The following is a 14,944-nucleotide window of genomic DNA, read 5'->3' on the forward strand; positions in this document are numbered from 1 at the left end:
CTCATTCCATGGTATGTTCTGTTGCTCTTAAGCTGTTCATGCTTCCTTGTGTCATGGGCCTGTTGTTAGTCTACAACTCCTATAATCCTGGATCATTGGCCTTGCTGACTGGGCTGATGGGGTGCGTAGCCCAACAACAGAGGAAGGGCACCATTTTAGTGACGTCTGCAAATATTCCATCTCTTAGAAAAACATGGCACTTGCCAATACTTTAATCTTGGAGCTGTCGAAGTGAAAATATGAGGCAGAATTGAATGTCATTGCTTGTGAGGAAGACCCAGGTGGTGATGTAACGTTCTAAACATCTCAATTCTCTCTCTCCCCCCCCATTCCCATCTTGTTGCAACTCCTCACTACTGCTACTGATTCCATTAAAATGAGAACAGTTACAATTGTGAGCTCACATTTTATACACATAACCAAAAAGTTGGCTGATTAGATGACTCATTGTCATAGGAATCAGGGGCTGGAAGGGAAGTAGAACAGGATATGCTTTCTCCAGATTCCTTAAAAGTATGCTCACTCTAATTCCATTTCCTCTGTCCCTTCCAGCCCCAGCCCAATTCATTTCAATAAATGTTAGGATGTTAAGGGTTGCCTTTGGATCTTCAGACTCTGACAGAGAGCAAAACAGGTAAGTTTAAACTCCAAAATTATATACTTGGGGGGGGGGTGTTTGTGTGTGTGTGAAATGATGTTTTTAACTTGGAGCACTTCCCCTACAGTTTGCTACTACTGTCCTTGTTTGTCCCCCAGGCAATATAATCTATTGGGCAATAGTCATAAAATATTGTGCATGGAAATGCAGTTTGCTGCTAGGTTTTTGCTCCAGGCGGTCAAATTCACAAATATATACCAAGGTCCATTGGAACTGGATTCCTGGCCCATTCTTACAGCCAAGGGATTACGGGGAACAAAAAGTCTTAATACACCTATTTTCATTTCCTTGGAGATGGGGAGTTCTGCATATTCCTACATGTTCACCATATGACAACTATCATGTGGCAATCTAAACTGCATGGGACTTTTGCATTAATGAATTCTGCTGCTATGTGAACTTAGTACCTGATGTTGGAGACAGGCTTTGCACATGATATCAGTGTGGCAGATATCATGTCGGTAGATGATGTTAACTGACAATAGAAAACTTCCAAGTTCATTTCCTTGTTCAAACATCAGACAACAATTGTATGTATTATTTATATACTTAAGAAATTATGGGACGTAGTTGATCATTGTACTTATGGCTGTCAAACTCCAGTTAGGAGGAAGGTGATTTGTCTAAAAGGAGGAGAGAAATTCTGTTGAGTCAAAAAATATCTGATTTAACAATTTCACCCTTCATTGTTATCAAGTGAAAACTGAAATCGCGTGAATCCCAGGAAAGGACAAATCTGTCTTTATCAAAGTGCTTATTTCATATTACTGAGAAAATGTTTCCATCTAGCATTAATAGAGTTAATGGGGAAAATTTGAATATGTACTTCTTTTACTGAAATATCTCAGCAATTGTCAAATATGGGCAGAGCCTTGTGAAAGGCAAAAAGAAACACGCATGGTTTAAAATGCATTCTGATGGTAAATCTGTGTAAACTTAGCTGTCTGTCATTTCTTTGATAGAAGGCACCAGAGACAGTTTAATATCCACTATTTTGCAAGTGATCCATTAAGCTCAGCCTTCATGATGACTCTTGAGATTGGTGTTCATTTTTATCATAGCTATTTACTCACTCAAATCCTTTTCTTCCCCCTGCTGGGAATTTAGTGCCGTATAGATGTTTGCATGCAGCGGAAAGCTGACCTTGACGAGGTTGAGATGTTAGCTGTTTTGCTCTCTAGTGTCTCCTTCTATGGCATGCACAGAAATGCTTTGATTTTTCTCTCAGAATGTGATCAGTACTGATAAAAATCTGATGTGTCAAGAGAAAAATAAGGTGAAAATGAAAATGAAATAAACATGAAGGACACGATCTAGCCACACTTTTAAGCTGAATTTATTTCAGCTGGAATATTAAGCGTATGCTTTTCTTTCATTGAAATCAGTGAGACTTAATTGTCCTTATCACTGACTGGCTACTACTTTCACACACTCTATTTACACACTCAAATAGTTGAATACTATGTTGTGGCAGAGATTCCTCCTTCCCATGCAACCTGTCCCACAGATCCTCCAAGTGTCCCTATTTTCCAGGGACAGTCCCAGAATTATGAAACCCATCCCAGCTTCTGATTTCATCATGGAATGTCCCACTTTTCCTTTGGATGTCCCTATTTTCATCAGAGAAATGTCAGAGTTTTGTGCCACCTGAGCCAATGGGAAAAGCAGCTATACAACCTTTAGAATACATCTGAAGGCAGCACGGCATAGGGAAGTTTTATTAATGTTTAATTTTTTATTATGTTTTTATATATGTTGGAAGCTGCCCAGAGTGGCTGGGGCAACCCAGTCAGATGGATGGGGTATAAATGATAAAATTATTATTATTATGAAATAGGGCATGCCTATTTTCATCAAAGAAATGTTGGAGGGTATGATACTATCATCAGGCCTTACGTTTTGTGTGCTCACAGTTTTTAAAATGTCTGAGGAACTGGAATTCTCACAAGCATTCTATGATACTTCAGCTATGGAGTCTATGGGTAGCAACAAGTTATTTCAACATTCTGAAGCCAGAATGCAAGGAATATTTCAAAAGTACAGTTTGTGTTTATCCTGTGGCTTGTTGTTAAGTTCTCTCAGGTTTATTTGATTTGGAGGTACATGGCAAAACCACTATTCTCATATAAATCTGCATGTGTTTTTATTTTATAACTCCAGAGAAAGTAGCCGTAAAAATTGATCCAAATGTGACTTTGACTCTGTAAGTTGGTATTGTTCTATGCATTGGAATTTCAGTTTGTGGAATATATCTCAATTCACCAAAAGGCTTCGCACATGTTGCCAATCACTTGGACTAAGGAGTCCATATACCCCACTTCCCCCAGCTAATAGAAACAGTGAGAGGAGAACCGCATGAGTACAGTTGACTTGGGGAGAACAAGATTCACTTTGTTATATGGAAAAATGTAACTGCTAAAGCAAGCAAAATAACTCTTTGTCGATAGAAAGGGAAAGGCAATCATCCCTGCTTCTTCTTTTTTTAATCCATTGTGGTGATGGATGTCTATATAAAAACCCTTGATAGATAGGTAGATGATTGTGCTCATCATTAATTTACATTTGCAGGGCTATTAATGGACATCAACCACCAAATGCTACCCCTGTGCAAAGCCTGTGGAGATTAAAGGGGGGGAGGGCTGGGTTGGTTGTTTTCACGTGCTAAAGAATTGATGCATTGCTGCATCAGAACCCTTACAATCCAGATTGCAATCTAAAATGGCAGAGATTTAATTTGGATGGCTTTATAAATTGTGTGCTTCACATTCGTGATGACGTTGTCAAATAAAGCAGGAGCTATTTTTCTTCCTGCCCACAAGAGAGTCACAGCGGCACCACCTACATATTTTCTGCTGTAGTGCTTCCTGTTGGCACACAAAAGCACTTAGATGCTTAGATGGAGGGAGGAATTATTTTTAGTTCACCTCTATCCTTTAACATTGGAAGGTCAACTTGCGGTCTCCTTTGGCAAAGTTTGCAGTGCATCTGTAGACCTCAAATGGGCTCAGTGCGGGGGGGGGGGGGGATAATATTTCCACAGAAGTGTACCACAATACAACAAACAAACAAACAAACTGGAAATCAAATATATTCTATTCCTAGCTTAGAAGAGATAAGCAATCTGTGATTATTATTTTTTAAAGCAAATTTGCATACAGTATTTTCTCTGGACCAGAAGGAATGATACACAATAGGAAATGGAGTGGAAAATGACAAAGTGGCTGAATGATAGACCCATATAGATCTAGATTCAAAACATTTAGTTAAAATACAAATATTAATTGGTTCTAACTGTGTTGGTTTGATTGTCAAATAGCTTTGACATTTTCTATAGAAAGTGATTCATAAATGGAATTAGTTAAATAAATGGAAAATATATAATCAGCCCCAGATTAGACATGAAGGCTAGTTCTGAGTTTGAAAAGTTTAGAGATCACAAGCAATAAAATATGAATAGTTTTAAGCTGTTGTTTTATGCATTTGCAAATTCATTGGAGGTTCTTAAGTAGAGCTTGGATGGCCATCTGTCATAGATGTTTTGGTATTTCAGGGGTAGGGTGGGATCAGGGTCAGAGAACAGGGACTTAGGCTGTATCCTAAACCCATTCAGCTTGGTCATGTGAGCTGGCATTCCAGCACAGAATACTATTTTAAAGTTTTGTCTTATCCTAACACTCACCTTCTGCCAGACTTTATCAGAGCGGCAACAGCAGAAGCAGTCCCACTGCCAAATGGTGTTTGGATCTGGTGTAAGATGGCTTAATTTATAGCAATTTGCTTTAAGTCAGCTTCATCTCCATAGGATTGCTTTCTACTTGACTTAAGATTTCTTTAATAAAATGATATTGGAGAGTAAGTCACTGTATTACAAAAAGTTTTTGTCATATTTTTGCTCATTGATTATCAGCTCTCTTTCACAAAAGTTCTCAGCTGAAAACCATAGTACAACCAACACACAAAGCTGTTTCTTCATGTTTCCTTTTAAATATATGTGTGCAAATAATTTTAGCCAAAGAGTTGAATTTTTGTTAACAAAGTCCACAAGGTTTGGAGAGAAATAAGAAAAGGTGGAAGTGGAAATAGATGCTCTTCTAAGACTGGGTGGGGAGCAGTGTTTACTAGATATTTGGTAGCAATTGGTTCCAAGTCCAGCTAGCCTAATGAAAAATTTCTGCATACTTGCAAAAGTTAACTAATTAGACGTAGTTAAATATATCTCTTCACTTTTGCCAGTAACAAGACCAGGGAACAGGATATTTCCAATTAAACCCAGGGTTGAAATGCAGTATGTGTTTTGAATTTGTCAACTCAATTTGAAGACTGAATTTTGCTTGGATGTATGTGAATCTAGGAGGGTTGACCTAGTTTATAGTGTTCTTCAAAAGTTATTCTGAAGTTTATAAATCGAAGCTACAGATACTAACATGAAAAAGTAAGCGAGAAGATTTTAAGAAATACGCACATATCTGCTCCAGACATTTTTAGAAAAACAATGAAACATTTTTAAAATAATAATAATAATAATAATAATAATAATAATAATAATAATAATAATAATAATAATTTGTTACTTATACCCTGCCCATCTTGCTGGGTTTCCCCAGGCACTCTGGGTGGCTTCCAACAGGAGATTTAAAATACATTAAAAGGTCAGGTCTATTTGCTGGAAAACCTGGAAAACCTGTTCACTTTTGGAGATTAGGCCTACAACAAAGGTAGACTACAAGTCCACTCCTGGTTTTGCCTTCAGCACTCTCAGTTACCAAGTCCACCTACTATCACCAAGAGCCAGTGTCCAGAGCAGTAATGAGGGAGGAATTTATTCAGTTTACAAATTTGTACTTTCCAAAACAATATGCAAGCCTAAACACTACTATTTTTTCAAATGTTCCCTTTTCTGTATTTTACAATATGTTTCTCTAACTAAACTGTATTAAAAACACACATATAAGGGGGAAGTGTGCAAAAATGCATATATTAGTGAAAATATCATACAAAAATGCACTTTAACAGAGGTAATTGCTTGCAAAATTGTGCACATTAGAGCAGAAAAAAATGCAAGCAAAATTCTATGCCCATTTCCTTTTAAAAAATGAAAACTTGTGCACAAATGGGGTGAAAGAAGGCTGACCACTGAAGAATTGACGCTTTGAATTATGGTGCTGGAGGAGACTCTTGAGAGTCCCATGGACTGTAAGAAGATCAAACCTATCCCTTCTGAAGGAGGACAGATCCTGAAGCTGAGACTCCAATACTTTGGCCACCTCATGAGAAGAGAAGACTCTCTGGAAAAGACTCTGGTGTTGGGAAAGATTGAGGGCACAAGGAGAAGGGGAGGACAGAGGACGAGATGGTTGGACAGTGTTCTCGAAGCTACTAACATGAGTTTGACCAAGCTGCATGAAGCAGTGGAAGACAGGAGTGTCTGGGGTGATCTGGTCCATGGGGTCACAAAGAGCTGGACACAGCAAAACAACTAAACAACAACAAATAATGCTTGAAGCCTCCAAGACATATTTTTAAATTCAGGATGAAACTGAGGCATACGTTAATATTTTTCATCACATATTTTTCACCACTGGATTCTTGTAAAGGTATAAACTGGGCCCCAGAAATTGTTGACTTGCCCCTCATGATTGTGTGCTCAGATACTCTTATGGAGAATTTTAGTATTCACTGGGTGCTTACGTGGAGACAGACAGCCATGACCGTTTTTATTACCTCAGCAGCAGCTTTCTTCTTCCATGCCACAAATGGCAACAACTGTTTTCTCCACCATTTAAACTTTCTCAGTAGTTTTTTTACTATAATGCATTTTACTAAGTTGGGTTGTATTCAACATACAATGGTACTTCAGGTTAAGAACTTAATTCATTCCAGAGGTCTGTTCTTAACTTGAAACTGTTCTTAACCTGAGATACCACTTTACCTAATGGGGCCTCCCACTGCTGCCATGCCACCGGAGCACAATTTCTGTTCTCATCCTGAAGCAAAGTTCTTAACCCGAGGTACTATTTCTGTGTTAGCAGAGTCTATATCCTGAAGCGTCTGTAACCTGAAGCATATGTAACCCGAGGTACCACTGTAATAGGTTTTCTTCTTCTTCTCAGTCGTTCCTGCTCCTCCCCTGTGCCCCTGAAATTGGCTTGTAGGGATCAGGAGCCGTCTGAGAACAATGTGTGGGGATGATAATGGGGATTGTTCCATCTGGCAAACTGAAAAGCGTGCATTGATGGAACAATCTGAAGGGCACAACATGTTCTATCAGAAAAGGTCATTCTTAATTTAACATCAAATACATTTCTTACATAGGAACACAGATGTGTTTCTGTAATGCTTGTCTATCACCTTGGCTATTTTTCCTCTACTATTGATAGTTTTGATCTTAGATTAGGAACTTAGTGGGCTGAAAAGCATCTTTTCCCTCTTACTTTCTAAAATGTGGTACTTGGAAAACATCACCTCATGCATCACCTAAACAACTCAAGGTGTTATATGCATGCTTTCCACTTATTGATCCGCATGGGTGAAAAACAGCAATATTTCTCTTAATCAGAAAGCAGGTGAAATTCTGTCATTCACGGGTCACAGGCTGTGTACACACTTTAACCACAAAACACATTCAAAGTACATTCTTCATCTCAAAGAATTCTGGGCACTGTAGTTCACCCCTCACACACATTTACAGTTCCAAGCAACCCTTAAGAAACTCCAGTGCCTCAAATTCTTTGAGATGAAGAATGTTACGTAGAAATGTAGAATGTCTAATGCATTGTCTTTCTCTGTAAACAGGAATTAAATTTTGACATATTGAACATGCTTTATTCAAAACAGCATTGTCGCACTAATGCAGCTGGAAAAGGCTAGAGAGAAAAAGTCCCACCCACCATTAAAGTGGTTATTGATTGAAGGTTAATGTTGTGTATCTAAGAGATCATTTTGCATCCTTCTAATAATCAAATAAGTGCAGAACTGAATGACTAGCTAAACAGCTTGGGTGAGTGTCCATTGGATTCAATAGAGGATATCAGCATTGATTGCTTACAGAAGTACCCAAAGAGTCTGAAAGGTTTTGACTCTTCAACCCGCAATGCTACCGGCTGACTGGAAATGATCATATGCATACGAAATGGAAAATCCAATTTGCCCACATGAGCTAATTTTCAAGCTATGCTTCTGTCTTTTAATAACATTTCAATATAGTTTTGACCTGGATCTTGTTTTTTATTTGTTTGTTTTTAAAGAGAGGACTACTCTATTTCATCAGTACGATTCCTTCACATCTCATTTTAGGGTGAATGTCCAAAATGTGGTGATCAAATAAAATACTTAAAATGCAGTCACAGGCCAGCTAGAAAATTTGGTAAGCGCTCACACACACACACGCTAGTATATCCCTTTTTCTTTCTGCTAATATGAGTGCATGGGGCACAAGTGGCTTTGTGAACACGCCCAAAGAAAGATGGGACAACAAGATGGGACATACAGGCACATGCTGCCTTTGTGTGCTAGCCAGCCGGCTGGGAGGCATGTGCTGCTGAATACATCACTGTTAATCAGCACTGTAATACACACACTGTCTTACAGGTGAAAGTATTACTAAGACCAGTCAATTTGGATCCCAGTAGGATTTCCCTTCCTATTTTTCTGATTAGCCTCACCTACTCCATACTGTACCTGAAGGAACAGGTGGGAAATCAACTAATAGACAATATCAGTTTAAATAAATCGGTCACAACTGGCAGAGCAGTTCAGGAAGGAAGAGCAGTACAAACATCAATGGGAAGGACCTTTTAGGGTTACTGAGGATTTTCTAGGCCTGGTCCTAGCTGGAACACCCTTGGAGACTTCCCCAAGTCACACACATGAGTCCAAGGCTCATGCACAGAAATCTAACACTAGACCATAGTTTTATGTTATACCCAAGCAAGGATTCCTCCCCACACCCTTGAAATCTGTCCTGAAGAGCTGCAATGTCTCCAAATATGAAAAAGTTAAAGAAATTTGATTTCCCAAAGGAAGTACTGATGATTTGGGTTCCCGTTGCAAGCTGAAACTGGAGCCCTGTTGGATCCAGATCTGTGATGAATTGGGGTCTGATCTGAAATGCCAAATAGTGCCCTGAATCTAATAGTGTGTGTGTGTGTGTGTGTGTGTGTGTGTGTGTTGCGTGTTGCACAGCCGTACTAACAGTACAGCATTACCTGCCCAACAGAAGGCAACACAGATCCTTATGCCTACACAATAGTAGAATCTAATTCGACCAGAAACTTCCTCCCTTTGTTTTATTATTTTTCCTTCTGCCTAAAATAGCACAAAGCCCACCCTCAGCTGATCAAAGTGTGTAGAAATCAAGCATCAGTAGCCCCAGAAGAGACGCCAAAGATGAAAGGAAGATCATATTATTATGGTGCATTGTCTCTTCTGTTCTCTATCACTGTCAGACAAAATCAACAGCTTTTCTACTTCCTTTCAGTTTGTGGACCATATGGAGCTCCATCTCCTATTGACTGACCCATTTTTATTAACATGGAATGTGTTCCCAAGGCACTCAACCTCAATCATGCAACTTGGCCATGAAAATATCTGAGTCTGAATTGAAATTGTCTTTTCTGTGATTTACGTGCAACCCAGAAGTAAGTCTTCTTGAGCTCAGTAAGGTTTCCTGAGCTCAAGACGTGCACAGGATTGCAACCTGACAGCACAATCGTAGGCATGTCCAGTCAGAGGAAAATCTCTCTAATTGAGTTTGATGAGACTTACTTCCAGGTAATACTTAGAGTGGAGGACAAATTATTCTGATTTCATCAGACTTAATGGAGATTTATTTTGGATTTTAAACAGGAATTTTTATTATTATTATTATTATTATTATTATTTAAAAACCTTACTTAAATAGATTTTTGATGTGTTCTATGATGGAATGATGGAGAAAGTTAAAGCAATGCTGCCTTCATGTTGATATTGTTTTCTGCCTAAGGAAAACATTTCAAAAAATGTGAAGCAATATCCTGCTTCTTCTTTCATAGCTGACCATAATTTTGAACAGCATGAATTTAAGCAACATATATTAAATCATGAAGGGCACCATGTCAGTTGGGAGAAAGATTTCATTTGTGGATGAAATTTTCAAATGGCCTCATTCTTGGGTATATTCAAGATAGATGGCTGAAAAAGTTGTTTGCAGTGGGAACATTTGATGGGCTCCTTCTTGTATCTTAAAGCTTTTTGAAATTATCTTTCAATATTTTTTTTATTATTTTCTTTACACATTCATTCTTTCTTACAATACATTAAAAAGGTAAAGGGACCCCTGACCATTAGGTCCAGTCGTGACCGACTCTGGGGTTGTGCGCTCATCTCGCTTTACTGGCCGAGGGAGCCGGCATACAGCTTCCAGGTCATGTTGCCAGCATGACTAAGCTGCTTCTAGCAAACCAGAGCAGCACACAGAAACGCCATTTACCTTCCCGCCAGAGCGGTACCTATTTATCTACTTGCACTTTGACGTGCTTTCGAACTGCTAGGTTGGCAGGAGCAGGGACTGAGCAATGGGAGCTCACCCCGTCGCGGGGATTCGAACTGCCGACCTTCTGATCAGCAAGTCCTAGGTCTGTGGTTTAACCACAGTGCCACCTGCGTCCCACTACAATACATTAGTCAACATATAAACCTTTTAAAGCTATACTGAAATTATCAATGAGGGATGGAGAACATGTGACACTCCTAATGTTGCTGGACTTGCAGTCCCCTCATCCCTGCGTATCAGCTTATTATGGGAGCTGCAGTCTAACCCGAAGGCTTCAAGTTCTCCATCCCTTTATTGCCAATATGGCCAAATTTGGATCTCTCTTATGCCAACGTATTTGGCGCCTCTCATATACATACCATTTCATTGTTCACGGCAGTTGCTTTGAACTTGTTTTGCTATTGACAAGATATGGTAATGACTTTCAAAATTTTAATAGCTTTCAAGGAGAATAAGATGAACTCCTGGAGGATAAGGCTATTAGCAGCCAATGCCACAGACAATATGCTTCTGTATACAAGTGAGTGCGAGAAAAAGCTATTGCACTCAGGTCCTGCTTCCTACAGCATGCAGAATTGGAAACATTGTAGGGTTTGCAAGCTGTTGCATGTCTACCATGAAAGCATTTGCCTCCTAGGTGGGTCATAAGGAAAGGGTTAAATGAGTGTGAAGTGATTGGCCAGTGGAAACAAGGGGAGGAGTTTGAGTTAGAGTCCGAATTGTGTGGAAGTCAGTTGGGAGTTGGGAGTTGGAGAAGGAAGAGGGAGGATAAGTCTGTGGGTTGGACGAGTTGTGTTGTGAGAGAGTGAGAGGAACTGTTAGGTGGAGTCAGATAGATAGTTGGGATAATCAGTTTGAAGTTATTAGTAACGTATAGGACAGTAAAGAAACTAAGATTAAGAAACTGAAAAGAAAAATTAACTGAAACCTTAAACTTGTTCATGCTTATAAAAATAAACTTTATTATTTGTTAATGTTAACAACTGCCTAGACTCCGTGTGTACCCGAGGGAAACGGGTTGGTGGCAGCGAAGAGGCAATCACAGTGGTGGCACAGGGATCAATAGACTGTCAAACGTCCGGGTACCCTGTGTGATCACCACAGTTGCATGTTGCAAAAAATTCAGGGGTGGCAATTTTATGAAAACACATCCTGCTCGTACAGTTTCCAGGAATCCTCGGAATTCCCTGGAGGCTCACAATTTGAATCTACTAGTTTATAGCAACAATGGCTTTTGTAGTATTAGTAATTTGGATAGAAACATAGCATGAATGTTGCAGTGACATTGCCCCCCCTGCTTTCTCTCAATAGCACCCTTGTTCCTCAGCACTGAACCAAAACACAGACAGAAATAATGGAGTATTGTAGTAACCGGTACCAGCTCCCTATAGGAAAAAGTCGATATGCATACTGTTAGATTTCTCAGTCCTATCTCTTGGCTGGTGTATCAGAGATGCCTAGCCGGCCTGATATGAATTGCTTTAGCTTCATACATTTTGATGAGTTTAATATTTAGTGTTCTATAAATTACCCTGGGTAACAATTAGCCTGTCTAAAACAAAGAGTCAATTTCCATTTTCATGCTAATGAAATCTTCTTTTGAAAAGGTGCTGAAGACAATCAACAAGCTAATGATACATTGTGCATGACCTGAGCATATATGTCGCTCATATCATATAGATCAAACATTCCCATGGGAAATGCAGGCGGGGAGCTTTAATTGAATGTAAACATCCCAGCCTGAAGCAGCAAAAAGAGAAAAAAAGAAAGAGAGGAGGGAAAACCGCTCTGAAGAAAGTTACATTTTGCACACTGGCAGCAGAACAGAAAGAAAATAAATACATGCATTGATTGACTCAGAGGCAATTATATTTTCTCTCCATATATGGACATTCCTTTCAGCAGCCCTTTCTGAATTTCAGAACCCGCTCTCTTAGTGAACGTGCATGCGATCATTTTTCCCAGTGACTATATTACTTATTTGTAGTTAGTCCATTCTCATTTTAAACATTTATGTCATACATATAGCAAAAGTGGTGGCATACTGACATGTTAAGTAATACATCAAAAACAGAAATAATTAGAGCTGGAATAAAATGAATAACCTCGTTTCATGTGTGTGTGTGTTTTTCTGAGGGTAATGTGTTTCTAGCTTTCTGTAATTTTCGGAATTTTCTCCAACACTTTGCTGTTGTTGATTCGATTGTGTTCTTCTCCATGGCAATTTTCTTTGTATTTTCACAAATGCTTTAGCTGAATTTCCTGCATGCTTTAGCTGAGATTGGTCTAGATGACCCTTTTCTCTCTTCCAACTCTACAATTCTATTATTCTTTTATTCTTTCTTGTTTTTGTTGTTGTTTTGACAGTTTGCCAACATGGCCATTTAAATCCCCTTTGTTGTTCAACCCATGCCATTTTGTTGACAACATTATGCTAAATCTCATGGGCTGCTGAACAGATTAAATACCACTATGGGCAATTATTAATGTCAGCTGATAACAGTTCTTTCATGTGTTTTTCTGTTGTATTTGCTGAGAACAATGAAAGCAAAGGAAGAGGAGGGCTGACCCAATACATTTTACTGCCTCAGGTGGAGCAACAAATGGTTCACCACTCACAAAAAGCAGAGTTATTTTGTCACCTGTGGCAAGAAAAATCCCTAACAGTGCCCCACCATCCCCCTGGCAATACAAATAAAATAGCACGTGTCTAACTAATATTTTCAGGGATATATTTATATGTACTATACCCAGAGAGATAGCAAGATTAAAATCAAAATAAATAAATGGATTTTGCAAAATATATTGCTTAGTGACGGGCCAATGCAGTCAAGAAATCACCAAGATTTTTGAGCATTAAAAAGAAGAGAGAAATTAAGTGAGTAGATCATAAATTAGATTTACAGTAATGAATGATATTAGAGAGGGAAAATGAAGTCTCCCCAATTATTATTCCAGGAAAATGAATTATTCTGTTAGAATACTGAATGGCAATTTCTATAGAAATAAGGGCTATTTTATTCAGGCAAAGAACCTAGAATTAAGTTGTTTTTCTCAGGCTGATGCTGCAGATAAGGGTTAAGCATTAAATTTCTGGGAAATGAGTGCATTTTAAAATTACCATTTATCACTTTTCCAATATAGAAACCTATGTCCCCCCCCCAAAAAAAAATCCCTTCAGTTACAACACAGGTATGCAAATCTACAAACATGCACACAAGCTTATAGCAAACCACCATCAGATCAGTTGTTTTACAATCAATTTATTTAGAAATTTAAATAAAAATAATGCCGTGCGCTTCTAGAACTATATTTACAAAACTATATTTATGCCAAAATGAAATCAGTCGCTGCTAAGCTATAATAAATTTATGAACATGAACTCTTCATTCTCTCATTTGCATAAGAAAATATAAATGGGTGCTTATCCTGTATTAAAAAGGTAAAGGTATCCCTGACCATTGGGTCCAGTCACAGATGTCTCTGGGGTTGCGTGCTCATCTCGCTCTGTAGGCCGAGGGAGCCGGTGTTTATCCACAGACAGCTTCCGGGTCATGTGGCCAGCATGACTAAGCCGCTTCTGGCAAACCAGAGCAGCACACGGAAACACTGTTTACCTTCCCACCAGAGCGGTACCTATTTATCTACTTGCACTTTGATGTGCTTTCGAACTGCTAGGTTGGCAGGAGCAGGGACCAAGCAATGGGAGCTCACCCTGTCGTGGGGATTTGAACCACCAACCTTCTGATCAGCAAGCCCTAGGCTCAGTGGTTTAACCCACAGCGCCACCCGCGTCCCTTTCTTCAAGGTAATATTGTAAAATAACCTTCCTTAATGTTATACCGGTAGATAAGTCCAAACCCTACTTCCACACAAAGTTTAGAGTTCATAATCAAAAATTACTTTGTTCCCTCCGTCTCTGGATGTCTCACAACTGGATGATGTAAACAATTTTGGAAGCCCTCACCATGCATCCTATTTTCAGTAAATTTGTGTGGGGTGTGTGTGGGAACAATGGGAACAAGCATGGAAGCTCCACCTCAGTCTTTGTTCTAATCACAAGTTGGATGGTAACACTTGTCCCTGCTGCCCCTCATGCGTTTACATGAATGCTTGAAGAGGACTAAAATGTGTATAGTATACTGAAGGCTTCCATGGGGTACAGGATTTACCCCACTGACTCTGTTCCCTCTGTGCATTGATATAATAATAATAATAATAATAATAATAATAATAATAATAATAATAATATCTTTATTGTCATTGCCCCCTCTCGGGGACAACGAAATTACTTGGCTGCTCCATCCACCCAGGTAGGGCACTCCACTCAAAATCAGAACAACTATAAAAACACTAATTAAAACAATACAGTATAATACAGCAAGGAAGATTAGATGACTTTCAAAGTTCAGGTTTCCCATTCAGGGCCGAGATCGCTCTGGAGAAGAAGCTGTTCTTGAGATGGCTCGTTCTTGTCTTCATCGTCCTGTATCTCCGTCCCGACGGCAGGAGCTCGAAGAGACAGTGACCAGGATGTGATGGATCTTTTACTATGTCCAGTGCCTTCCTCTGGCACCTTGTGGCATAAATCTGCTCTAAGGTGGAAAGTGGGCAGCCAACAATGCTCTCTGCTGCCTTAACAACTCTGCACAACCCCATCCTGTCCTGGGTAGTACAGCTTCCGTACCGCACACATAAGCCATAAGTGAGCACGCTCTCAATGGCACAGTGATAGAAGGCAAGCAGCAGTTTCTGCG

At 39.3% G+C, this 14,944-nt stretch overlaps 1 protein-coding gene across 2 annotated transcripts in view; it reads left to right on the forward strand.

Moving 5' to 3' along the window:
• CDH12 (cadherin 12) overlaps positions 1-14,944 on the forward strand; it is a 455,772-nt gene that overhangs the window by 44,512 nt on the left and 396,316 nt on the right. The window contains exon 2 of one of the 2 annotated variants that reach the window (XM_081873017.1): positions 553-634. The exons of the other annotated variant lie outside the window; for it this stretch is intronic. The gene's annotated coding sequence lies outside the window, so the exon portion shown is untranslated. The remainder of the gene's footprint in view (positions 1-552; positions 635-14,944) is intronic. 2 annotated transcript variants of the gene reach the window in all.

Source organism: Podarcis erhardii (genome assembly GCF_964252035.2).
Source record: "Podarcis erhardii genome assembly, chromosome: 8".
NCBI classification, from domain to species: Eukaryota; Metazoa; Chordata; class Lepidosauria; order Squamata; family Lacertidae; genus Podarcis; species Podarcis erhardii.